General features: G+C 49.3%; 1 long non-coding RNA gene across 1 annotated transcript; it reads left to right on the top strand.

Annotated features, from left to right (window-relative positions):
* Positions 1–9,546: 9,546 nt before the first annotated feature.
* LOC135975737 (uncharacterized) lies at positions 9,547–17,014 on the top strand. Its single transcript, XR_010592746.1, has 2 exons — positions 9,547–10,280; positions 15,082–17,014. It is a non-coding gene; the product is annotated as an uncharacterized LOC135975737 (long non-coding RNA).
* The last annotated feature ends 10,655 nt before the right edge of the window (positions 17,015–27,669 follow it).

The following is a 27,669-nucleotide window of genomic DNA, read 5'->3' as shown; positions in this document are numbered from 1 at the left end:
AAGGCTTCAAAAAAGCCTGTTCCTAAGCAGCCAGAGGAGCTAGAGAACAGGAGCAGCTCACCTGAGTTCTGTGAGGGGGTTCTCCAGGTGAAGCAGGAGCAAGGACATGACCCCTGGGGTGAGTGTGTCTGTAGTGTGTGTTTGTGGTGCAATGTAAGCCTACGTAAGGCTGATATGAAGTAGTGTTTATGGGACAAAGATGTTAAGTCTGTGGATGAAAGAGCTTTTTTTAGCTGATGCCTTCAAACAGAATCAGGCATCTATTGAGGGCAGGCCACAGAAAGAGGGGTTTAAAACTGGGGGGAAGGGAGGATCCCATTTCGACCCTGGGAAGAGAGAAGGGAGCTGGGACCCTAGAGCCCAGAAGGTGCTATCAGTGTAATTCCACTGATCACCTGAGGAATAAATGCCCTGTGCTAGGAGGAAGCAGGCAAACAATAGCTCCTTAGTTCTGCTGTCCTCAACACAGAACCCCCACAACCAATTGAAACCTATCACATTGGTTCTGTGAGGTTAGCCTCTGTAGAATCGGATATGGAGCATGTTAAGGCTGTCTAAATTGCTGGTGGGTAATATCTGGGCCCCTGCATCTCTCTGCTCCAAGTCTCTCTGGTTAAGCAGACTGTGGTCCCAAAGGCCAATATGTTGCCTGGCCAAATGGCAGTGGTTGTGGGGGTGGGTGAAAGCAGATTCCTCATACCGCTTGCTAAAATCCATGTGGTTTGGAAAGTGTTTTGACTGGGGGCGGGGGGGAGGTAATGGAACACCTCCTATTTGATCTGCTCCTGGGTAATGATTTTTTCCATCTAGCTCAGGTTAAAGCATTTGCCTGCAGCAGGAGGCAATTTTATGCTGGGACCCCCTGTGGGAAAGGGTAAGGTCTTAGGAACTGCTGAGAGAATGGGAGAGAGTCTCCTTGATTCTTCTGCAGCTGGGGGAAAGCCACATGCTTCCAGGTGGGAGGGTGGTTGAGACCAACTCCTACACTGCAGCTGGAGGCAACAGCACATCAGGAAGGGATGGGGGTGTAATGCTTGCCAGGGAGAGAACTGTTCAGATTGCAGCTGAACCAGAGACAAACCCGGCTCTAGGGAACAGAGTGAAATGTCCCAGAGGAGATCCCAGAGAAGGGGCAGGGAATCTCAGAAACCACTGAGGTGGGTGAGGATTCCTGTGACTCCTAGCACAGAGAAGCAGGGTGCTTCCAAGTATGGGAGGGGCTGAGACTAGCTCCTTTCCAGCAGAAGGCAACATGCCCTCAGGGCCAGGAGGGGTGTTGTCCATTGATTAAGGAAACTGTCCCAGTTGTTAGCTGGTAGAGTTCTGCAGCTGAAGGAGGGGGCCCAGAGGAGGAAACTGGGGAAGGAATAGTCGGGGTACAGGAATGTCTCCTCACTAGTCACTTGGGGCAGGATGCCCAGGACACTAGGAGGATGGCTGGGTCAGCATCTGTTTACCCAGGCACTCAGCCTGTGACCCAGGTTTTGAGAAGGAACCGTGCAACTCTCCTCCTGGAGGGGAGCAGTCACACAGCTGACTTCTCAGGGACAGAGAAAGGGGTGGCAGAGGGTACCCCAATCCAGGTCCCAATTTTTCAGGATGCTATTTCTGAGAAGTTTTTGGAAAGTAACTCTTTCTTTACATCAAGATGGAGTTGAGACCAGGAAATTGCCAGGTGGTAGTCTGCCTGAATAGAAATGACCCAACTGACCAAGAAGGGGGGTGTTTTTCCCCCATGCTCGTGGAAGACAGGGAGCAGTTCTGGGAAAGCTGCTGGGAAGAAGTGCAGGGTAAACACATCTTCAAAGGGTAAACACATCTAGCCCAGATCACAGCCCTCTAGGGGGCAGGGAAGGACTCAGTGCAGGCAGGGGGAAACACAGGGTAACCCCGAAAGGGGAGTAGGATTTCCTACATATGTACAGTTCTGGGGTTGGGAGACGGCTCCCCAAAGAGCCAGCCAATGTGCAGGATCCCCCTAGACCCTTATCTTGCCAGACCCTATCAAAATGCCAGAAATAGGATGGAATTAAGAGCCCACACAAAGTGACTGATTACATGGGAGAGAGTCAAAGGACACCATGGGTAATGAACAAACTAACCTCAAACTACACTAATTGAACACAGGGCATGGTATCAACGATACTTGTAAACACCCATATTTGGTTAAAAAAAATTGGTATTAATGTTAAGATTTGGGGATAAGAATCTTGATACAGAAGTTAAACCTTATGAAAATGCTACTTTTCAGTTAACACCTGTAAACAGGTTTAAACCTTATCACAGCAGAGAAACCATTAGAAAAAAAACCCTGGATTGCTGTGTGTGAATGGGGAAACTGAGGCACGCAGCCTCATGGCCTTAATGGCTGGATGCCAAGAGAACTATAACAACAAACTGCCTTCGAAATAGTTTACTGCAAGAGGGTTAGTCACTGACTAAGAGGGGAGGTGTGACGCTCTGTACCTCAGGGGAACACCCTACACACCATGTTCGGCTTAGAAAATGATTGTGTGGTATCCAATGCCAAGTTTGTCATGTTGGGTGTCTCTGGAAGGCTCGTAATGCACTGAGCATGGCTGTTATGGTGATGTTACTGTAATTGTTAGAGTAGTGTTATAGGTTATAATTTCATGTCTATATTTATGAGGCTGAAAATGTATCCTCATGGCTTAAAGCAAGCCCATGCAAAAACTCTCCAAGAACAGAGAGGCAGTTTACACCTCGTCAGGGCATGGATGGGGCCTGCTATGCAAGTGAAGAGCTGCATAAGGAGGCTTTCATCCCCAAGCCCTTTACCACCCATCAACCCCTAACCAGGGGGTGGGGCTATTCAGGGAGAACAAGGCTTTACAAAGCCCCCTCCTAAGGCAGTGGTCTTCTGCAGTTTGGGTGGGGGTCCGAGTGCCTTCTTTATTTTATTTTTTTCCTTTGGCTTGGGGTGGCAAAAATGGTAGAGCCAGCTCTGCGGCGGGGCAGGGGGGTGCATGCTCAAAAATTGTGTACTGATAGGGGTGCGTGATCAAAAAAGTTTGGAGACCACTGTCCTAAGGGATGAGAGAAGCTAGGGAACAGGAGTGGCTAATGTGAGTTTTGCGAGGCAGTTAACCAGGTGAAGGAGCAACTCTGTGAGCCTTGGGGTGAGTTTGTTGTGTGTGGTGTAGTTTGGTTGCTGTTTGACTGAATTATATAGTATGGTCTGTTTGTTTGAGGGGACTTGTGCTGAGCCTAGTGGCCTGCCAGGCAAGTTGAGAGCTTTTTAATGAGGCTTTGGAGGCCAAGCCCTTTAGCACCCATCAACCCGTAGTAGGGTTTGGGGCTACTCAGGGAGAACAAGGCTTTAAAAAGCGTGCTGCTAAGGGATGAGAGATGCTAGGGTACAGGAGCTGCTAACGTGAGTTTTGTGAGGGAGTGCTCCAGGTGAAGGAAGAGCAACTATGTGACCCGTGAGCAGTGTTTCCTCTACTTTCTCACCCATGTGTGGAATGAATTTTATGTGCACCGATATGGAGGTGATATGACACATGTCATATCACTGCACATAACAAAATTCATGTGGTGGGGGTAGGGCCAAGGGGTTTGGAGTGGGGGACGGGGCTCAGGGCTGGGGCAGAGGGTTTGGGGGGTGGGGGGAGAGCTCTGGGGTGGGGCTGGGGATGAGGGGTTGGGAGTGCAGGGGGGGCTACAGCAGGGAGAGAGGACTCCCCCTGCTGTCTGCCTGCAGCAGTACCTGGGCAGCAGGGGGAGAAGCACCTCTCCCCATCACAGCAGCTCTGGGGCTGAGGCTGCAGGATATGCGCCTAGCCCCCGCAGGTCCAGGCCATGGCTTGGGCAGCGCTGTGGCCCGTGTTCCCTGAGTGCCTGTGCGGCCCTAAATGGGCTGCTCCGTGGCCATGCAGCTGTGCAGTTTACAGGAAACTTAGCCCGTGGGTGGTGTGTGTGTTTGTGGTGTGCTTACTCCTTGAGTGAGGTATATAGTGTGCTCCGTTTGTTTGAGGGACCGTGAGCTGAGCCTAGCGGCCTGCTATGCAAGGCTGAGAGCATGTTGAGGAGGCTTTCATCCTCAAGCCCTTTAGGACCTGCCAAGCCTTAACCAGGGGTTGGACCTAATCATGGAGAACAAGGCTTTAAAAAGCCCACTCTTAAGTGACCAGAGGAGCTAGCAAACAGGAGAGTTTTGCAAGGGAGTTCTCCAGTGAAGGAGGAGCGACTACGGCACCCTTTGGGTGAGTGAGTTGTCTTTAGCATAGGTGCTGACTTTTTTTTTTGGCCGGTGGTTGCTTTTGAAGAGGGGTGTGTGTGTGTGTGTGTGTTTGGGGATGGGTGGGGGGGGCTGAAGGGATACTCTGCCAGTTTTGGGGGGAGCAGGGGCGGCTCTATGCAATTTGCCACCCCCAAGAACGGCAGGGAGGCCGCTTTCGGCGGCATGCCTACGGGAGGTCCGCCGGTCCTGCGGCTCTGGCGTACCGACTGCCACAACTGCAGGACCGGCAGACCTCCCGCAGACTTGCCGCCCCAGGCACGCGCTTGGTGTGGCTCTGACTGGGAGCCTGTGCAGAGCAGTAGGGCGTGCTGGGGCAGTGGTCAGTGTCTTGGGGCAGTGCTGCGTTTTAGGGGCAGCAGGATGCATCTCGGGGTATCATTAGCTCTTGTAGAGTAGTAGATACAGTGTATTGGTATAGCAGCTCATCAAATAAAAAAGATTAAACTGATAAGAACACATACTATGCATGATCTTAGCCATGAGGTTAGCCTCTGCAGACTCAGATATGGAGCATGTTAAGGCTGTCTAAACTGATGGCGGTTAATACTTGGGGCAGAGGGATTCAGGGGCCCAGATCTCTCTGGTTAAGCAGAGTGTGGTCCCAAAGGCCAGTATGTTGCCTGGCCAAATGGCAATGGTTGTGGGGGTGGGCGAAAGCAGATTCCTCATACCACTAGCTAAAATCTATGTGGTTTGGAAAGTGTTTTGACTGGGGGCGGGGGGGGAGGTAATGGAACACCTCCTATTTGACCTGCTCCTGGGTCAATGATTTTTTCCGTCTAGCTCAGGTTAAAGCATTTGCCTGCAGCAGGAGGCAATTTTATGCTGGGACCCGCTGAGGGAAAGGGTAAGGTCTCAGGAACTGCTGAGAGAATGGGAGAGAGTCTCCTTGATTCTTCTGCAGCTGGGGGAAAGCCACATGCTTCCAGGTGGGAGGGTGGTTGAGACCAACTCCTACACTGCAGCTGGAGGCAACACCACATCAGGAAGGGATGGGGGGTGTAATGCCTGCCAGGGAGAGAACTGTTCAGGTTGCAGGTGAACCAGAGACAAACCCAGCTCTAGGGAACAGAGTGAAATGTCCCAGAGGAGAGCCCAGAGAAGGGGCAGGGAATCTCAGAAACCACTGAGGTGGGTTAGGATTCCTGTGACTCCTAGCACAGAGAAGCAGGGTGCTTCCAAGTATGGGAGGGGCTGAGACTAGCTTCTTTCTAGCAGAAGGCAATATGCCCTCAGGGCCAGGAGAGGTGTTGTCCATTGATTAAGGAAGCTGTCCCAGTTGTTAGCTGGCAGAGTTCTGTAGCTGAAGGAGGGGGCCCAGAGGAGGAAACTGGGGAAGAAATGGAGGGGGTGGGGCTCCTCAGGAAGAACAAGGCTTTGAAAAGCCTGCTCCTAAGAGACCAGAGGAGCTAGAGAACAGGTGAGTTTTACGAGGGAATTCTCCAGGTGAAGGAGAAACAACTAGGTGACCTTTGGGGTGAGCCAATTGTCTGTAGTGTGTTTGTGGTGTGCTTACTACTTAATTGAAGTATATAGTGTGGTCTGTTTGAGGGACCTTGTGCTGAGGCTAGCAGCCTGCTATGCAAGTGGAGAGCTGCATAAGGAGGCTTTCATTCCCAAGCCCTTTACCACCCATCAACCCCAACCAGGGGGTGAGGCTACTCAGGGAGAACAAGGCTTTAAAAAGCCCTCTCCTAAGGGATGAGAGAAGCTAGGGAACAGGAGTGGTTAATGTGAGTTTTGCGAGGCCGTTAACCAGGTGAAGGAGCAACTCCGTGACCCTTGGGGTGAGTTTGTTGCTGCTTGACTGAATTATACAGTGTGGTCTTATCCTTGGAGGGAACTTGTGCTGAGCCTAGTGGCCTGCCAGGCAAGCTGAGAGCTTTTTAATGAGGCTTTGGTGGCCAAGCCCTTTAGCACCCAATGACCCTTAGCAGGTGGTGGGGCTCCTCAATATGATTTGCCTGCACAGCTTACCTCTTAATTCTTGTTTGCTTGAGTTGAGCACTGGAGTAGGGAGTCAGGTCTGGGTAGGGTGTTTGTGCAGCAGTAATGCAAGGAACTGGACTGGTATTGCAAGAAACTGTAAGTATGTGTGACTGACTATGTTTGAGATAGTTATGTGAGAGCAGAAAAGAGCATTGGGGCTACCGTATAGCGCAGGGGTGAGGGTTGGATTAAGGTGGGGGCTCTCAAACTGGGGGTTGTGAGGTAATTACATGGGGGTCATGCGCTGTCAGCCTCCACCCCAAACTCTGCTTTGCTTCCAGCATTTATAAGGGTGTTAAATATATTGAAAACATGTTTTTAATTTATAAGGGGGGGTGTCGCACTCAGAGGCTTGCTATGTGAAAGGGGTCAGCAGTACATAAATTTGAGAATCATTGGATTAAGGCATATACTAACTAAGCTACAGGTTGGGGCCTTGCACTATGAGGAGTCTCTTAAAAAACAAACAAAAAACGGACTCCATTTCAAATATTATCAAAAGCGGTTGATAAATAAAGGAGATACAGGAGAAAGAAGATTCTCTCTAAATATAGACATTTTTATTCAAATATGACAAAAATATATACATCTGGCTACAGAAATACCCATACACATGCCCTACCTCTACCCTTCACTAATTGTTCATTATCAAGAGGCGGGAGGCCAGGGCTGAGGAAAAAAAAGATAATTGCACTTGTAAAATGAGTATTTCTACGCATGAGTGTGCTATCGGTCTCCTAAGGCATCATTTTGTTGGCCAGTTGCTGCTGGTAAAATTCTGACCTTGCCTTCAGAACTTACTCATAACTCCTCAAGAGTGCCTAGGCTGTCAGAATGGGAGTAGGACCATTCAACTGTGTCCCAGAAAGTCGCATCAATGTACCTCTGTCTCCCTTAGCTCCTCCAGTTCAGCCACTCTGGTCTCCGAAGCCCGTACATGGTCTCTGAGCACCAGGAGCTCCTTGCACCGAGTTCACACACCTCACCTTGACCAGCTAATCATGCATGCTGCATTCAGTGCAATAAACTGGATAGCCCCCACTCTGGTGCTGGACTTCTGCCTGCAGTCTCTTTACTTCTGCAGCTCTTTCCTTTTTTGTGGTTTTATTTTTATCACAGAGTCAGCACCTATGGTCTGTAGCTTGTGTCTGGTGTGTGCTTGTTACTTAACTGAAGTATACAGTGTTGTCTGTTCCTTTGAGGGACTCTGTGCTAAGTCTAGAGGCCTGCTAGGAACCTTGAGAGCTTCTTAATGAGGCTTTAATGGCCAAGCCCTTTAGCACCTATCAACCCCTAGCCAGGGGGTGGGGCTCCTCAGGGAGAACAAGGCTTTAAAAAGCCTGTTCCTAAGCAGCCAGAGGAGCTAGAGAACAGGAGCAGCTCACCTGAGTTCTGTGAGGGGGTTCTCCAGGTGAAGCAGGAGCAAGGACATGACCCCTGGGGTGAGTGTGTCTGTAGTGTGTGTTTGTGGTGCAATGTAAGCCTACGTAAGGCTGATGTGAAGCAGTGTCTATGGGACAAAGATGTCAAGTCTGTGGATGAGATGGCTTGTTTTAGCTGATGCCTTCAAACAGAATCAGGCATCTATTGAGGGCAGGCCACAGAAAGAGGGGTTTAAAACTGGGGGGAAGGGAAGGTCCCTGGGAAGACAGAAGGGGGCTGGGACCCTAGAGCCCAGACGGTGCTATCAGTGTAATTCCACTGATCATCTGAGGAATAAATGCCCTGTGCTAGGAGGAAGCAGGCAAACAATAGCTCCTTAGTTCTGCTGTCCTCAACACAGAAACCCCCCCCCCCCCCAAGCAATTGAAACCGATCACATTGGTTCTGTGAGGTTAGCCTCTGCAGAATCAGATATGGAGCATGTTAAGGCTGTCTAAATTGCTGGTGGGTAATATCTGGGCCCCTGCATCTCTCTGCCCCAAGTCTCTCTGGTTAAGCAGAGTGTGGTCCCAAAGGCCAATATGTTGCCTGGCCAAATGGCAGTGGTTGTGGGGGTGGGTGAAAGCAGATTCTTCATACCGCTTGCTAAAATCCATGTGGTTTGGAAAGTGTTTTTTCTCGGGGGGGGGGGGCGGGGGGGGTAATTTGACCTGCTCTTGGGTAATGATTTTTTCTGTCTAGCTCAGGTTAAAGCATTTGCCTGCAGCAGGAGCGAATTTTATGCTGGGACCCCCTGTGGGAAAGGGTAAGGTCTCAGGAACTGCTGAGAGAATGGGAGAGAGTCTCCTTGATTCTTCTGCAGCTGGGGGAAAGCCACATGCTTCCAGCTGGGAGGGTGGTTGAGACCAACTCCTACACTGCAGCTGGAGGCAACACCACATCAGGAAGGGATGAGGGTGTAATGCCTGCCAGGGAGAGAACTGTTCAGGTCGCAGCTGAACCAGAGACAAACCCGGCTCTAGGGAACAGAGTGAAATGTCCCACAGAAACCACTGAGGTGGGTGAGGATTCCTGTGACTCCTAGAACAGGGAAGCAGAGTGCTTCCAAGTATGGGAGGGGCTGAGACTAGCTCCTTTCCAGCAGAAGGCAACATGCCCTCAGGGCCAGGAGGGGTGTTGTCCATTGATTAAGGAAACTGTCCCAGTTGTTAGCTGGCAGAATTCTGCAGCTGAAGGAGGGGGCCCAGAGGAGGAAACTGGGGAAGGAATAGTTGGGGTACAGAAATGTCTCCTCACTAGTCACTTGGGGCAGGATGCCCAGGACACTAGGAGGATGGCTGGGTCAGCATCTCTACACCCAGGCACTCAGCCTGTGACCCAGGTTTTGAGAAGGAACCGTGCAAATTCTCCTCCTGGAGGGGAGCAGTCACACAGCTGACTTCTCAGGGACAGAGAAAGGGGTGGCAGAGGGTACCCCAATCCAGGTCCCAATTTTTCAGGATGCTATTTCTGAGAAGTTTTTGGAAAGTAACTCTGTCTCTTTACATCAAGATGCAGTTCCAACCCCTGTAACAGCAGGGGAGTTGAGACCAGGAAATTGCCAGGTGGTAGTCTGTCCGAATAGAAATGACCCAACTGACAGAGAAGGGGGGTGTTTTCCCCCAGGGTGGTGAGAGACAGGGAGCAGTTCTGGGAAAGCTGATGGGAAGAGGTGCAGCTGATCAAAGGGTGGGCACACCTATCCCAGAGAGCACAGCTCACAGCCCTCTAGGGGACAGGGAAGGACTCAGTGCAGGGAGGGGGAAACACAGGGTAACCCCAAAAGGGGAATTGGATTTCCTATCCATGTACAGTCCTGGAGTTGGGAGACGGCTCCCCAAAGGGCCAGCCAATGTGCAGGATCCCCCTAGACCCTTATCTTGCCAGACCCTATCAAAATGCCAGAAATAGGATGAAATTAAGAGCCCACAAATGTGAATGATTACATGGTGTTAGAACAAAGGCCAAATACTCGCTATTCCCCAAGGCCACAGCTCCATTTCCCGTATATAAATGTATAGCAAGACAACCAATCAAAGAGGCCCAACAGCAAGGAGGCCCAGCAGATGTATCCCATTACCCCTACCCCTGGAAAAGCAATCAGTCAAGGGGGCCCCAACAGATGTATCCTATATACCCCTAGAAGGGAATTTAAAAATTCCTTAGGTCAGCAGAATGTATGCACGTTAAGTCATTTGTTACTGGGTATAAAAAGGCTTGCTCTACGCTTGTAAGGTGTGTTCCTCCCTCTGGCATGAGTCGAGGGGGACACCCGCTCAGCTGACTGATCAATAAAGAACTTGAAGCCGTCTTCTAGACTCCCGTGCCTCCTTGGGGTAATTGGGCAGCTCCAGGGGGAAACGAGCCCATTTGGCTAACAAATGGCGACCACGAAGGGACTTCTCTCCCTGTAGAGGGCACTGACCGACGGCCGAGGGCGATTCCGAGGAGTGGCCACCTCGAGCTGTTGCTTTGCTCGGGCCTCGGATCGTCACAATCGGCCGGGGCGGCTGTGTCCTCTCTAAAGAGAACTCCGAAGGACACGGAAGCAAGATGGCTTCAGAAGAAGGGGAAGTCTGACTGCCGGACGCGGCCACTTCGGGCGGTAAGTGCGTTTACCTCCTGGGTTTGAGGAATAACGCCCCCGAGGTGTGGGTTGGACGGTGGAAATCCCCTAGGCAGCCTGTATACGGGAAGGTATGTTAACATTATTGTAGCTTTGTAAATGTCTTGTTGTGTTTTTGGTTAAAGGGTAAGCAAATAACGGCCAATGAGTAACGTAACTAACTCCACAAGTCCATGGGCCGTTTTTATCAATTATTGGGACTTGGAGCAACCTCAGGGATTACTCTTGTTTATAGGAAGGGTAATCTTGTTTCTCCTCTTAATGGTGTGTTGGAAACCGAGATTGTAACTGATTAAAGGATCTGTGTGAAAGATGAATGAGTGCTGCTGACAGGTCTGAGGCTTAAGCTGACTTCAGCCGCCCCAAGACTCCTGCGAGGGGAAACCCGGTGACCAGGATATCTTGATTGCAAGGGGGGTCAGCCGAACCTCGTGACCCAGCGGATATCTGAGTTAGAACTAGATCTATACCTCTTCCCCCTCTTGATATCTCTGTCTCGGAAAACTCTGGGTAAAGCATAATGGGGTCCGGACAAAGCACCTTCTCCTGGACACCCCTGGGATGTATGCTGGATAACTGGAAGGCATTTAGACGCCAGGCTAATTATGGAATTGTATTATGTAAAGACAAGCTTGTAAAATTCTGTACTCTTGAATGGATGACATTCGGGGTGGAATGGCCCGAGGGAGGGACGCTCAAACCAGGGGTTGTACAAGCAGTACATAGCATTGTGACCTGGGATGGGCATTGGGACCAATATCCCTATATAGATATTTGGCAGGACCTTGTGGCCAATCATCCCCCATGGTTGCAAAAATGTAGATCACAAACTATTAAAACCTTAATGGCCCGTGCCCCTGTTAGGAAACCCTGTTTCCCTGTTAAGAAATCTTGTCTGCGGGCTGTGATTCCCTCTGCCCCTGATCCTATGCCCCCTCCCCCTTTGTATCCTGGCCTCCCGGCTCCGGTACCCTCAATTGAAATCCCCCCCCACATCTCTGAGGATAATGCCTCAGCTGAAAGGGGTGAGCCAAGCAACCAGGATTTTTCCAAACGGGAGCCCCCTCCGATCTCTCTGAGCTCCACGGTGTCTAACCACACCAGGAGCAAGGGTGGCCCGGTACTCCAAGGGCCCCTGCAACAGAATTATTTGTGTCCACTGCGGGAAACTGTAGCCCCTGAGGGTAATCTCACTATGGTATATGTTCCCTTTACCACTAGTGAGCTATATAATTGGAAGGGGCTTCGGGCAAAAATATAGAGGAACTTTTAGAAATAGCCATGAAGGTTTATGATTGGAGGGATGATGAGGAGCGAAAGAAAGGGGCCCGCGTTTTGGCCATGGCCCTGAGAGAAGGATATGCAGAAAGGGGGGACAAGGTTAAGGAGAAGCCAGGGCCACCTGGGAGGGGACGGGACCCCCGCCTGGGTCGAAACCAGTGCGCTATCTGTAGGGAAGAGGGGCACTGGAAGAATGAATGCCCCCGGTCCTTCCCCTCCTTTACAACAACACGGGACGTTCAGGGGAGGGATCTTCCCCATAGAGAAGCCGAGGGACCCAGCGGCCCCTCCTGACAGCACAAGCTGCCAGCCTGGATCCCACGGTAAAAATTAAAGTGGAGGGCCGCCTAATTGAAGCCCTTATTGATACTGGGGCCACTCTTAGTTTGCTCCCCCTTAATAAGGCCCCCCGAGATAGAGCTCGGGGACGTGCCATAGTCCAGGGGATAGAGGGACAAACTACAGCTTTGGGAAAAAAAAAAAAAAAAAAAAAAAAAACTTTGCCTCTCCTAGTAAAAAATAGGGGACCGTCAAATTTCCCATCAGTTTGTTTGCAGTCCCTCCTGCCCCATAGTGCTGCTCGGACGAGATATCCTCACTAAATTACAGGCGGAGATCTCATTCGATAACGGGACAATGGAAGTCAGAATCCCTAAGCAACAAGCCTCTAATTACCAGATGGCTCTCATAAATGCTAGAGATCACTCCCTGGAATGTAAGGGAAGTGATGGAAGCCAGCTGCCGGGGGAGGGGGGGGAGAGAGGGGGGGTAAATCCCAAGGTCTGGGCGGAGGAAGGAGGCGTGGCCCGAGCCAGGAATGCTACACCAGTGCATATTTCCCTTAAGGAGGGAAGCAGCCCAGTCCGAATTCGCCAATACCCCCTTAAGTTAACCACTCGGATCGGGTTAAAACCCCTGATTCAAAAGTTCTTGCAGTGCGGGTGGTTAAAGGAAGACACGTCCCCATACAATACTCCAATAATGGGGGTGCCTAAGCCTAATGGGCAGTATTGGTTGGTCCAGGATCTAAGACAAATTAACAAGTTAATAGCAGAGACTGTTTGCCTTTGAGTGGGAGGACCCAGATACCCACTACAAAGCTCAATACCTTTGGACCGTTGTCCCACAAGGACTTACCTGTGCACCCGAGATTTTTGGCAGCCAGTTAAAAAGGGACCTCACCCCATTCCTGGCTAAACACCCTTCATGTAACATAGTTCAGTACTGTAATGATCTGTTCTTGAGTACTGAAACAGAGACAGTCTGCAAGGAGAAAACTGTAGAGCTCCTTAATTACCTTGGGGCACAGGGGTATAAGGTTTCAAAGGAAAAAGCACAATTGGTTAGGCGACAGGTCACTTTTCTTGGGTATCATTTGTGCCAGGGAAGTCGTAGTCTAGGTAAAGAAAGAATCCAGGTGATACTCAATAACCCTCGACCTCAAAACCCCCGAGAGTTGAGGGCTTTCCTGGGGTTGACTGGGTTTTGTCGACTCTGGATCCCTGACTACGGGGGAAGAGCCAAACCATTATATGAATCCTTAACTAAAGAGGGTCTGCTCCATTGGACGTGGACCAAAGAGATGGAAAAAGCATTTCGAGAGCTAAAAGAAGCCTTGGTTCAGCCTCCCGCTCTAGCCCTCCCCGACCCTCGGAGGCCGTTCACTTTATACGTTCATGAGAGGGGAGGGGTGGCTGCTGGAGTTCTATGCCAAAGGTCGGGACCAACCTGGCGACCCATTGGATACTACTCAAAGGTGTTGGACCCTGTCGCCAAGGGGTGGCCTGCCTGTTTACGGGCCGTTGCAGCGACCGCTCTCCTCGTACAGGAGGCTGAGAAATTGACCCTGGGAGGAGACACTGAGGTTGTGGTTCCCCACGGGGTGCCTCAAATACTGGGGACAGGTGCTGGGGAAAAGCATTTAAATCCCAGTCGACATACCAGATATGAAGTAGGGCTCTTGCTAGCCCCTAACTTAACCTTTAGGACAGTTAGCTCCATAAACCCAGCTACCCTGCTGCCCGATCCTGAGGTTTCCCATGAGACTAGCCCCACTCATGACTGTATTGAAGTTTTGCAACAGGAAACCAAACCCCGCCCTGATCTCTCAGACTTGCCGTGATCCAACCCTGAAATTGAGGGGTACGTTGACGGGTCCAGCTATGTGATAGATGGCAAGCGGTTTACCGGAGCCGCAGTAGTAATTAAGGACAAAGGAATATACAAGTTTAAACTCAGCCCTAATTTGTCCGCTCAAGCGGCGGAGTTAGTGGCCCTTATCGAGGCTCTCCGGTTGGGAGCTGGAAAAACTATTAACCTGTATACTGATAGCCGCTATGCCTATATGGTGGTACATGCTCACGGGGCCCTGTGGAGAGAAAGGGGATTTATCACAGCGTCAGGCCAAAGAATTGCACATGGGAGTCTCATCAAGACACTCCTTGAGGCTTTGATGCTTCCCCTCCGGGTTGCCGTGATACATGTGCGTGCCCATGGAAGGGCCCCGGAGGCTGAACAACGTAAATATAATCAATTGGCCGATCAGGCCGCAAAGGAGGCCGCACGGGAAGGGGCCTCATGGGTCTTCTTGGTCCAAGATACAGAAGCTAAAACCCCCCCTCCCCAATATACAGCCGAGGAGGCACGCCACGCACAGGCTGCGGGGGCCCGGCAGGTTCCCCCGGGATGGTGGAAATTACCGGGGGGGGAAATTTTTGTCCCCCGGCCGATACTTCAGGAAATTCTCCAGCACATGCATAAAGAAGGGCATATGGGGTCAGGAGCAATGGTTGATTTGGCCACCCGATCCCTTAAGGGGCTGGGTATGCACATGGAAGCCCAGAGAATAGTTAGTAATTGCCCCGTCTGCCAACGAACTAACCAAAAGGGGTGTGGCCCTCCCGCCCCAATGGGAGGCCGGCCCTGGGCCACGTACCCTTTTCAGAGATGGCAGGTTGACTTCGCAGAAATGCCCCCTTGCAGGGGCTATAAATACCTGCTCGTATTTGTGGATCAGCTTACGGGATGGGTAGAGTGTTACCCCACCCGGCATTGCCAGGCCCGGGCGGTTACTAAGGCCCTGTTGCATGAAATACTTCCCCGATTCCATCTCCCCGAAACGATTGAATCTGATCAGGGAAGCCACTTTACCTCACAAGTGGTCCAACAGGTGTCCCAGGCACTCGGTATACAATGGAGGTTGCATACCCCCTGGAGGCCGCAGAGCTCAGGCCAGGTGGAAAGAATGAATAGGACTCTCAAGGATACCCTCACTAAACTATGCACAGAGTCTAGTCTAAAATGGCTTGATGCGTTACCACTTGCCCTTACCCGCATTCGAAGGGCCCCCCGTAAGGGTCTTAAGCTCTCACCATTTGAACTGGTCTTTGGGTTCCCTCCCCGAATCCTGATCCCAGGGTTCCGGGAAGATGTAAACTGGGAAATGGGAAAGGACTCCTTATGGAAGCAGGTCTCCGGGTTGCAATCTGTTTTGTTACAGCTGCATCGGTACGCGGTGCCTTTCCAAGCCCTTCCCCTGGACCAGCCCGTGCATCCGTTCCAGATCGGTGATCAGGTCCTTGTCAAGAAATGGAGGCGTGACCCCCTTACACCACGGTGGGACGGCCCGCACACTGTCTCGCTCATCAGCCAAACTGCAGTCAAAGTTCTCGGGAGCGACAAATGGACACACCATACACGGGTAAAGCGGTTTCTGAGCCCTAGCCCGGAGACTGAACTAGCAGAAGAGGACACCGGCCCTCTGCCCGCCCCGGCTCCGGACGCCCGGGGTGGCACAGGTGAAGACTCTACCTGGGAGTACCAGTACTTGGACGGATTAAAGGGACTGTTTAGAAAAAGATAATGAAATTGCTGCTAATATCCTTGTTTATATGCTTCCACCACTATTATGGTTGGGAGAATAGGTTTTTACAGCTAGGGGAGACAATAGCAGGATCCTTTAACCTCAGTAACTGTTGGGTATGCTGAGGCCCAGGGGAATTAGATGAATGGCCTTGGGTAGCCCAGCCCGTGCAAGCTAAATGGTGGATTAGTAATTTAAGTATAGTCCACAAAGGAACGAAGTTTGGACTGAGGATAGTAGCCCTTGGCGACTCTATTCCTCTGAAATAGGGATCCTTTGTCTCAACCGAACAAAACCAGAAGGGGTGTATGTGGGCAAAAGCCAATGTGACTGGACTCTATCTCTAGGACTTGACTGCTATGATCACTCTAGTTGCCATACGTATGACTGTTCTAAATATCAAGGACGGTGGAACCATACCCACGTAAAACTCACTAATCATAGCTGGGTACCATGTTCCTACCAACAGCATACTGGCGAAGGCTGTAAGGCAGTTGGACAAGATGGGTTCTTTGATGCCCTCTTTCTAAGTTGCCAGCGAGATAATACCAACAGTAAGGATCACGTGGTACGCTGGTATCAGTGGGCATGGCAACATTCTAATGGAACTCGGGTAACCCATTTTAATCATTTTTGGTCTACTACCAATAGCCCTAAATTTGGTTGTAATTGCGCTTGGAAGGAAGGGGCTGGGGCTTGGAAATGTGACTATTGTAATCCTGACGGTACATCTATTGTATTAGGGGGACCCCTGGAGATGGGTAACTCTTTGTATTACGAAGAACCGGGCCCCAAGGACTATCCCGAAACCTGGGATGGCCCTTTTGCAAATGGACAATGGGCCCTAAAAGGCCATTACTGGATATGTGGGCAATATGCTTATCGAAGATTGCCTCCAAATTGGTCAGGAATTTGTTATGTTGGGTACATTAGGCCCTTATTCTTTCTACTACCCCAAATCCAGGGAAATAAATTAGGAATTAAGGTATATGACGACTTGATTAGGGAGAGGCGGTCCGTTGATTCCACATTGACTGCTGGAAGCTCCCAAAAGTGGGGGGCTCAAGAGTGGCTCCCTGTGTAGTTGCATTAGTTCGACGAATGGCTAATCAAATTGTACGCCAACGCATGATGGCACTATATCAACCGGTTAAAGTTGAGGATTGGGGGCCATAGGGCTCTCAAAATGCTTTTAAGGGGGGAGAACCTTGTTAGAACAAAGGCCAAATACTCGCTATTCCCCAAGGCCACAGCTCCATTTCCCGTATATAAATGTATAGCAAGACAACCAATCAAAGAGGCCCAACAGCAAGGAGGCCCAGCAGATGTATCCCATTACCCCTACCCCTGGAAAAGCAATCAGTCAAGGGGGCCCCAACAGATGTATCCTATATACCCCTAGAAGGGAATTTAAAAATTCCTTAGGTCAGCAGAATGTATGCACGTTAAGTCATTTGTTACTGGGTATAAAAAGGCTTGCTCTACGCTTGTAAGGTGTGTTCCTCCCTCTGGCATGAGTCGAGGGGGACACCCGCTCAGCTGACTGATCAATAAAGAACTTGAAGCCGTCTTCTAGACTCCCGTGCCTCCTTGGGGTAATTGGGCAGCTCCAGGGGGAAACGAGCCCATTTGGCTAACAATGGGAGAGAGTCAAAGGACACAATGGGTAATGAACAAACTAACCTCAAACTACACTAATTGAACACAGGGCATGGTATCAACGATACTTGTCAACACCCATGTTTGATTAAAAAAAAAAAATTGGTATTAATGTTAAGATTTGGGGATAAGAATTTCGACACAGAAGTTAAATCTTATGCTAATGCTACTTTTCAGTTAATACCTGTAAACAGGTTTAAACCTTATCACAGCAGAGAAACCATAAAAAAACCCTGGATTGTGTGTGTGAATGGGGAAACTGAGGCATGCAGCCTCATGGCCTTAATGTCTGAATGCTAAGAGAACTATAACAACAAACTGAGTTCGAGATAGTCAGTGACTAACCGTCTTGCAGTAAACTAAGAGGGGAGGTGTGACGCTCTGTACCTCAGGGGAACACCCTACACGCCATGTTCGGCTTTATAAAATGATTGCGTGGTATCCAATGCAAAGTTTGTCATGTTGGGTGTCTCTGGAAGGCTGGTAATGCACTGAGCATGGCTGTTATGGTGATGTTACTGTAATGGTTAGTATCCTCATGGCTTAAAGCAGGCCATGCAAAAACTCTCCAAGAACAGTATCAGAGGGGTAGTCGTGTTAGTCTGAATCTGTAAAAAGCAACAGAGGGTCCTGTGGCAGATGCAAGAAGTGAGGTTCTTACCCACGAAAGCTTATGCTCCCAGTACTTCTGTTAGTCTCAAAGGTGCCACAGGACCCTCTGTTGCTTTCTCCAAGAACAGAAAGGCAGTTCACACCTCGTCAGGGCATGGATGGGGCCTGCTATGCAAGTGGAGAGCTGCATAAGGAGGTTTTCATCCCCAAGCCCTTTACCAACCATCAACCCCTAACCAGGGGGTGGGGCTATTCAGGGAGAACAAGGCTTTAAAAAGGCCCCTGCTAAGGCACTGGTCTTCACCAGTTTGGGTGGGGGTCTGAGCTTTTTTTTGGGGGGGGCTGGGGCGGCAAAAATGGTAGAGCCAGCCCTGCGGCATGGCAGGGGCGTGCATGCTCAAAAATTGTTTGATAGGGGTGCGCGATGAAAAAAGTTTGGAGACCGCTGTCCTAAGGGACAGAGAGAAGCTAGGGAACAGGACTGGCTAATGTGAGTTTTGCGAGGCAGTTAACCAGGTGCAGGAGCATATCCGTGACCCTTGGGGTGAGTTTGTTGTGTGTGGTGTAGTGTGGTTGCTGCTTGACTGAATTATATAGTGTGGTCTGTTCGTTTGAGGGGACTTGTGCTGAGCCTAGTGGCCTGCCAGGCAAGTTGAGAGCTTTTTAATGGGGCTTTGGTGGACAAGCCCTTTAGCACCCATCAACCCATAGCAGGGTTTGGGGCTACTCAGGGAGAACAAGGCTTTAAAAAGCACGCTGCTAAGGGATGAGAGATGCTAGGGTACAGGAGCAGCTATTGTGAGTTTTGTGAGGGAGTGCTCCAGGTGAAGGAAGAGCAACTATGTGACCTGTAAGCAGTGTTCCCTCTAATTTCTCACCCATGTGTGGAGTGGAGGTGTTGTCCAGTTATTAAGGAAACTGTCCCAGTTGTTAGCTGGCAGAGTTCTGCAGACGAAGGAGGGGGCCCAGAGGAGGAAATTGGGGAAGGAATAGTTGGGGTACAGGAATGTCTCCTCACTAGTCACTTGGGGCAGGATGCCCAGGACAACCTCAAAACTCGCCAAGAGTTCAAAAATCATGCCAATCTTCCAAATTGGGGTTAATACATTTCATAGTACAATTTAAATATCAGGATTCAAATATTCAGATCCATCCCTCACAGGAAGTTCTACTAGGGGCAACGTGCAGAGAATAAATACGTTGTCCCTCAGTAACTGGGAATTGAAAGTAGGTTGTCTGTGAGTAAATATGATCCACTAGAGAAGAATTTCAGTCCCATTGGCACTGTAGCTCATTTCTCCTGGTATTTCATCAGGTGGTCAAGGGACATTTATTTAGAACGTATCACCAGACATGGGCAATACCAGGAGAAATGAGCTACAGTTTCAATGAGAAGCCAAGACAGGTAAGTAACCAAAATACTTCTTTAATTGACCGTATTTATTCAGGGACTAAATTCCTGATTACTGAGGGGTAATTTACTTTTCACAAGCTACTCCTAGTATAACTTTTCATAAGACCAGCAGACTGGCCATACTGGGTCAGACATAGCTGTTCGGTTTTATGCAAGTAGAAAGTTGGCAACCCTAGGGTGGGTAGGGTGACCAGATGTCCCGATTTTTGGGTCTTATATAGGCTCCTATTACCCCCCACCCCCTGTCCTGATTTTTCACACTTGCTGTCTGGTCACCCTAAGGGTGGGGCTACTCAGGTAGAACATGGCTTTAAAAAGCCTGCTCCTAAGTGACCAGAGGAGCTAGAGAACAGGAGAGTTTTATGAAGGAATTCTCCAGGTGAAGGAGAAACAACTAGGGGACCTTTGGGGTGAGCCTGTTGTGTGTTTGTGGTGTGCTTACTACTTGATTGAAAAAAGCAACAGAGGGTCCTGTGGCACCTTTGAGACTAACAGAAGTATTGGTAGCATAAGCTTTCGTGGGTAAGAACCTCACTTCTTCAGATGCTTCTGTTAGTCTCAAAGGTGCCACAGGACCCTCTGTTGCTTTTTACAGATTCAGACTAACACGGCTACCCCTCTGATACTTGATTAAAGTATATAGTGTGGTCTGTTTGAGGGACCTTGTGCTGAGGCTAGCAGCCTGCTAGGCAAGTGGAGAGCTGCATAAGGAGGCTTTCATTCCCAAGCCCTTTACCACCCATCAACCCCTAACCAGGGGGTGAGGCTACTCAGGGAGAACAAGGCTTTAAAAAGCCCTCTCCTAAGGGATGGGAGAAGCTAGGGAACAGGAGTGGTTACTGTGAGTTGTACGAGGTAGTTAACCAGGTGAAGGAGCAACTCTGTGACCCTTGGGGTGAGTTTGTTGTGTGTGGTGTAGTGTGGTTGCTGCTTGACTGAATTATACAGTGTGGTTTGATCCTTGGAGGGAACTTGTGCTGAGCCTAGTGGCCTGCCAGGCAAGCTGAGAGCTTTTTAATGAGGCTTTGGTGGCCAAGCCCTTTAGCACCCAATGACCCTTACCAGGTGGTGGGGCTCCTCAATATGATTTGCCTGCACAGCTTACCTCTTAATTCTTGTTTGCCTGAGTTGAGCACTGGAGTAGGGAGTCAGGTCTGGGTAGGGTGTTTGTGCAGGGGTAACACTGGTATTGCAAGAAACTGTAAGTACCTTATGTATGATTGACTGTGTTTGAGATAGTTATGTGAGAGCAGAAAAGAGCATTGGGGCTACCGTATAGCGCAGCGGTGAGGGTTGGATTAAGGCGGGGGCTCTCAAACTGGGGGTTGCAGGGTAATTACAGGGGGGTCATGCGCTGTCAGCCTCCACCTCAAATCCCGCTTCGCCTCCAGCATTGATAATGGTGTTAAATATATTGAAAGAATGTTTTTAATGTATTGGGGGGGAGGGGGGGATGTTGCACTCAGAGGCTTTCTATGTGAAAGGGGTCACCAGTACAGAAGTTTGAGAATCATTGGATTAAGGCATATATTAACTAAGCTACAGGTTGGGGCCTCGCACTCTGAGGAGTCTCTTAAAAAACAAACAAACAAACAAACCAAAAAACGGACTCCATTTCAAATATTATCAAAATCGGTTGATAAATAAAGGAGATACAGGAAAAAGAAGATTCTCTCTAAATATAGACACTTTTATTCAAATATGACAAAAATATACATCTGGCTACACAAATACGCATACCCATACCCTACCTCTACCCTTCACTAATTGTTCATTATCAATAGGCAGGAGGCCAGGGCTGAGAAAAATCAAGATAATTGCACTTGTAAAATGAGTATTTCTACGCATGAGTGTGCTATCAGTCTCCTAAGGCAGCATTTTGTGGGCCAGCTGCTGCTGGTAAAACTCTGACCTTGCCTTCAAAACTTATTCATAACTCCTCAAGAGTGCCTAGGCTGTCAGAATGGGAGTAGGACCATTCAACTGTGTCCCAGAAAGTCGCATCAATGTACCTCTGTCTCCCTTAGCTCCTCCAGTTCAGCCACTCTGGTCTCTGAAGCCCGTACATGGTCTCTGAGAGCCAGGAGCTCCTTGCACCGAATACACACACGTCACCTGCCAGCTAATCCTGCATGCTGCATTCAGTGCAATAAACTGGATAGCCCCCACTCTGGTGCTGGACTTCTGCCTGCAGTCTCTTTACTTCTGCAGCTCTTTCCTTTTCTGTTTTATTTTTAGCACAGAGTCAGCACCTATGGTCTGTAGCTTGTCTGGTGTGTGCTTGTTACTTAACTGAAGTATACAATGTTGTCTGTTCCTTTGAGGGACTCCGTGCTAAGCCTAGAGGCCTACTAGGAACCTTGAGAGCTTCTTAATGAGGCTTTGATGGCCAAGACCTTTAGCACCTATCAACCCCTAGCCAGGGGTTGGGGCTCCTGAGGGAGAACAAGGCTTTAAAAAGGCCCCTTCTAAGGCAGTGGTGTTCACCAGTTTGGGTGGGGGTCTGAGCATGTTTTTTTGGGGGGGACTTGGGGCAGCAAAAATGGTAGAGCCAGCCCTGCGGCGGGGCAGGGGGGTGCATGCTCAAAACTTGTGTACTGACAGGGGTGCGTGATCAAAAAAGTTTGGAGACCACTGTCCTAAGGGACAGAGAGAAGCTAGGGAACAGGAGTGGCTAATGTGAGTTTTGCGAGGCAGTTAACCAGGTGAAGGAGCAACTCTGTGAGCCTTGGGGTGAGTTTGTTGTGTGTGGTGTAGTTTGGTTGCTGCTTGACTGAATTATATAGTATGGTCTGTTTGTTTGAGGGGACTTGTGCTGAGCCTAGTGGCCTGCCAGGCAAGTTGAGAGCTTTTTAATGAGGCTTTGGAGGCCAAGCCCTTTAGCACCCATCAACCCGTAGCAGGGTTTGGGGCTACTCAGGGAGAACAAGGCTTTAAAAAGTACGCTGCTAAGGGTTGAGAGATGCTAGGGTACAGGAGCTGCTAACGTGAGTTTTGTGAGGGAGTGCTCCAGGTGAAGGAAGAGCAACTATGTGACCTGTGAGCAGTGTTCTCTCTAATTTCTCACCCATGTGTGGAATGAATTTTATGTGCACCAATATGGAGGTGATATGACACATGTCATATCAGTGCACATAACAAAATTCATGTGGTGGGGGTAGGGACAAGGGGTTTGGAGAGGGGGAGGGGGCTCAGGGCTGGGGATGAGGGGTTTGAGGGTGCAGGGGGGGGCTACGGCAGTACCTGGGCAGCGGGGGGGAGAAACACCTCTCCCCATCACAGCAGCTCTCGGGCTGAGGTGCAGGATATGCGCCTAGCCCCCGCAGATCCAGGCCATGGCCTGGGCAGCTCTGTGGCCAGTGTTCCCTGAGTGCCTGTGCGGCCCTAAATGGGCTGCTCCGTGGCCATGCAGCTGCGCAGCTTACAGAAAACATAGCCCGTGGGTGGTGTGTGTGTTGTGGTGTGCTTACTCCTTGACTGAAGTATATAGTGCGCTCCGTTTGTTTGAGGGACCGTGTGCTGAGCCTCGCGGCCTGCTATGCAAGGCTGAGAGCATGTTGAGGAGGCTTTCATCCCCAAGCCTTAACCAGGGGTTGGAGCTAATCATGGAGAACAAGGCTTTAAAAAGCCAGCTCTTAAGTGACCAGAGGAGCTAGCAAACAGGAGAGTTTTGCGAGGGAGTTCTCCAGGTGAAGTAGGAGCGAATACGGCACCCTTTGGGTGAGTTTATTGTCTTTAGCATAGGTGCTGATTTTTTTTTTTTTTTTTTTTTTTTTTGCTGGTGGGTGCTTTCGAAGAGGGGTGTGTTTGGGGATGGGGGTGGATGAAGGGGGCACTGCCTTTGCCAGGTTTGGGGGGAGTAGGGGCGGCTCTATGCATTTTGCCACCCCGAAGCACGGAGGGCAGGCTGCTTTCGGCGGCAGGCCTGAGGGAGGTCCACGGTCCTGTGGCTCCGGCGTACCTGCCACCGAAACCGCAGGACCGGCAGACCTCCCACAGGCAAGCCGCGGAAGGCAGCCTGCCTGCTGCCCTTGCGGTGACCAGCAGGCCGCCCCCGCCCGCAGCTTGCTGCCCCAGGCATGTGCTTTGTGTGCTGGTTCCTGGAGCCGTCCCTGGGAGGAAGGCAATTGTCAGCATTTATAGGGCACCCTTCTTTCATATTCTAATTACTGAATGTGTTGATCATTGTTATCTTTGCTATTTTAAAAGTTAAATTGTTTTGAACGACAATTACATTATTATGAATGGCAGTATAATAAAATCATTGTAATTACTTAAAAGCTGTCTTCACTAACATCCCAGTTTAGAGATATTCTATATCACTAGCTTTCTGGATGAAACTGTCAGCAATCTTCTTTACATCCAGGTCCCTTGGTATTGTTTTGATGTATGTTAAGGTCAGCTACGTTATTCCGTTGTCTGTCCAATTGATGACTGGAGATAATTTTTAAGTCTTCTGAAGCTGAAGAATGAATTCAGGATGATACAGGCATAGCGAGAAGGCTTTTTACACATTTGCAGTAGGCTGGAAACATAGTGCTTTTCGAGTACTGCAAATGACTCCAAGATCTTTCTTGATGGGTAACAGCTAAATTTAGGCACCATCGTTTTGTGTGTGTGTGTGTGTGTGTGTGTGTGTGTGTGTGTGTGTGTGTGTGTGTGTATATATATATATTATAGTTGGGATTATATTTTGCCATGTGCATTACAGTGGAGTCACATTTTATGCGGGGGTTAGGTTCTAAAGTCAGCGCGTAAGGCGAAAATCGTGTATAGTCAAAATTACCCTTAAATCCCCCATAAAGTACAGTATACTGTACAGGGTTGTGTATACACCCCAGTACAGTAATATGTATACAGTAATGTACAGTATATGAGTACATATGCAAAATAAGTTTACAGTACTGTCTTTTTAATTACAGGGGGTCATCAGGGCTAGATGCTGATCCAGGAAACGGAGGTGACTGAACTTGGGTGACGGAGAGCGAGTCGTAGACGAAGTGGTTGGCTCTGGTTCAGCTCGAGAAGTTGATTGCGTAGGCTCATCTGCTGCTGGCTGTTTTTCCTTGAAAAACATGGTGATCGGTAACGGTCGCTGTTGTCTCTTGAGCTACTCAAACATTTCTTGATACGGTCTCAAATGGTCCGTAATACTATGTGTGATTTTTGAAGCTTCGTTCCATAGAGGGATCGTATTCAGAAATTAAATCATTCAAGGGTTTTGCTGCTTGGAACTCCTCAGGAAATTTGTGAAGATTCCAACTTGCTGGCTCTTCCTGTTAGTCGTCGTCATAGTCTTTTGTAGACTATTTTATCAGTTCCTCTGACTAACAAACAGTCAATAAAAACAACAAGGAGTCTGGTGGCACCTTAAGGACTAACAGATTTATTTGGGCATAAGCTTTCCTGGGTAAAAACCTCACTTCTTCAGAAGAGTTAATGCTTCTCTATGGCTCTCAATTAATTCTTCAATTTCTTCCTCAAGGATGTCAACGAAGCCATCAGCACCCACTTGCCTGGTCACCTGAACAATGCGTTTCACTTCTTTGTCAATGGTCGAGAAACCCTGAAAATCATTCACACATTCTTTCCATAGGTTTCGCCAACATGCTTTGACTGTTTCAGGCTTGATTGCATCCATTGCCTGTTTAATATAAGTGTTGCAATCAGCAATGTTGAAGGACTTCCAACACTGCATCACATTAAGATTGGGATCAGCATCCATAGTGCTATGTATCCATGATAACGTAAGCCTCCTGTAGGTGGCCTTGAAACAGGGAATCACGCCTTGGTTGAGAGGTTGGAGGATGGAGGTGGTATTGGCCTGGGGGGGAGGAAGACGACTTCAACGTCATTACGTGCAAACCGGAGTGCCGCAGGGTGGCCAGGAGCATTGTCTACAATCAGTAACACTTTAAAGTCAAGTCCTTTCTCTTCGAGGTACCGTTTGACTTCTGGAATGAAACACTTGTGGAACCAATCCAGAAATAATACTGCCGTCACCCAAGCCTTTTTATTTGATTGCCAGAACACAAGCAGGAGATTTTTGTTCTTGCCTTTTAGGGCACGGGGATTTGCACCCGTGTGGAGCAAGCCCGGCTTTATTAAATGCCCAGCCGCATTGCCACAAAACAACACAGTCGCATGGTCTTTAGCTGCTTTGAAGCCAGGGGCTTGTTTTTCTGATTTCGAAATGTAAGTGCGGTTGGGCATTTTTTTCCAGAAGAGCCCAGTCTCGTCAGCATTAAAAACTTGTTCCGGAAGACAGCCCTTTTCTTCTTCTATGATTTTCTTTAATCGTTCGGGATAGGCTTTTGCTGCCTCTTCATTGGCAGATGCAGCTTCACCAGTAGTCTGCACATTTTTGAGGTTGAAGCGGTTCCTAAAACTGTTAAGCCAACCTTGGCTGGCTTTGAATTCCTTCTCATCAGAAGGCTGTCCCTCTCTGGCAGGAGGTTTGAACAGCGCGTAGAAGCTAAGAGCCTTTTCTCGCAACGTGTTGCCATCAATAGGCACACGTTTAAGATTCAGGTCTTCCAGTCATAAGTTTTATACCTGTTCAGTCTTCACTAAAGTCTTATCACGCACCTGGCTCGTCACCTTAGCCGTTATTGGAGCACTTGATGCCACTGCTTGACGAATTTCTCTCTCGAATCTTGATGACACGGATGCTAGATTCGTTGCGGCCATATTTACACGCCGCGTTGGAGACCGACATACCGTCTCTCAAGAAGTCCAACACAGCCAGTTTTTCCTTCAGCGTTGAAACAGATCGCGGTTTCTTCGGTTGAGCACCAGATGAAGTAGTTGGCTTGCATTTAGGGGCCACATTGTACAAAAAATAAGTATCTTTAAACACTAGACTCGCACTCTGTGCAGCGAGCCGCTCACCCTATGAGAGGCACGCGGGAACTGAGACCGATTGAGGAACAGCAGATTCACGTCTCCCACCTCACGCTCACTCCGGGGCATAAAAGCTCATTGGGTGGAATCGCCCGCACTATTTACAGGTATCTTGTTCGTTTTTTTTGCCGAGCGCGTATAGTTGAATTCACTTAAGTTAAATGCTCATATGATGTAACTCGCCTGTACTTGGCATTTAACATTGAATTTCATCTGCCATTTTGTTGCCAGGTCACCCAGTTTTGTGAGATCCTTTTGTAGCTCTTTGCAGTCTGCTTGGGACTTACAAAACTACTTAAGATAGTTCTCATCTGCAAATTTTGCCACCTCACTGTTTACCCCTTTTTGCAGATCACTTATGAATAGGTTGGCTAGGACTGGTCCCAGTACAAGCCCCTCAGGGACACCACTATTTACTTCTCTCCATTCTGAAAATGGACCATTTATTCCTATCTTTTACTTGAGTGCCTGGTAATGCTTTCATGATCTAATGATCATTAATTTAATAACAAGCCTTTTTGTTATCTTAATCCCCCTGTCTCTGTTTACAAACAAACTCCCTGCCCAAAGGGCAGAAGTTGTTAGCAGCACAGAATTCATAGAATAGAATAATTGACTATCTGGGTTGGAAGGGACCTCAGGAGGTCATCTAGTCCAACCCCCTGCTCAAACTCATCACATTCCACACTCAAGCTCTGGCTCCTGGGTCCTGAGCACCCAGGGAGTCAGCACCTATGGGCTGTAGCTTGTGTCTGGTGTGTGCTTGCTGCTTGACTGAAGTATACAGTGTGGTCTGTTCCTTTGAGGGACCCTGTGCTGCGCCTAAAGGCCTGCTAGAAAAGCTGAGAGCTTCTTAAGGTGGCTGTGATGGCCAAGCCCTTTAGCACCTAATCAACCCCTAACCAGGGGGTGGGGCTCCTCAGGGAGAACAAGGCTTTACAAAGCCTGCTCCTCAGCAACCAGAAGAGCTAGAGAACAGGAGCAGCTAACCCAGGGGTTTCAAACATGCGGCCCGTGGGGTTATTATCTGCGGCCCGTGAGTCCCTTGCAGCCACCGCGCCCTATCCTGGTGCACGTCTGGGCTAGAACGTGGGGGTGGGGGCAGAGCGGCTGTGTGTTGCTGTTGCTTGAGGCAGCGCCCACAGCAGCTCCCATTGGCCGAGAATACAGTGCCTCCAGAAATGGTGCACCTCCCCTCGGAGAGCATTGTGGTTATAAAAAATAGAGAAACTAATTTCTCTAGCAAGGTTGATTTGTTGTATAGTTTCTTTCAATCGGAGCCTTAAATAACCTTAAATAATTTCTCTGGCGTATTCTCTAGCTCCTCTGGTTTCTTAAGAGGGGGCATTTTAAAGCTTTATTCTCCCTGCATAGCCCCACCCCCTGGTTCAAAGGTGATGGGTGCTAAAGGGATCAAAGTTTCCTTAAGAAGCTCTCAAGCGCTAGGCTCGGCATACAGTCCCTCAAACAAACAGACTACACGGTATACTTCAGTCAAGCAGCAAGTACACCACAAACACACACTGCAGCCACTCAGCCCAGGGGTCACGCAGTTGCTCCTCCTTCACCTGGAGAACCCCCTTGCAAAATTCTCCTGTTCTCTAGCGCTTCTGGTCACTTAGGAGTGGGCTTTTTAA

The sequence above is a fragment of the Chrysemys picta genome, chromosome 15 (genome assembly GCF_011386835.1).
Source record: "Chrysemys picta bellii isolate R12L10 chromosome 15, ASM1138683v2, whole genome shotgun sequence".
Classification (NCBI taxonomy): domain Eukaryota; kingdom Metazoa; phylum Chordata; order Testudines; family Emydidae; genus Chrysemys; species Chrysemys picta.
Note: the sequence above shows the minus strand (reverse complement) of the source record. Positions and strands in the feature narration are given on the sequence as shown.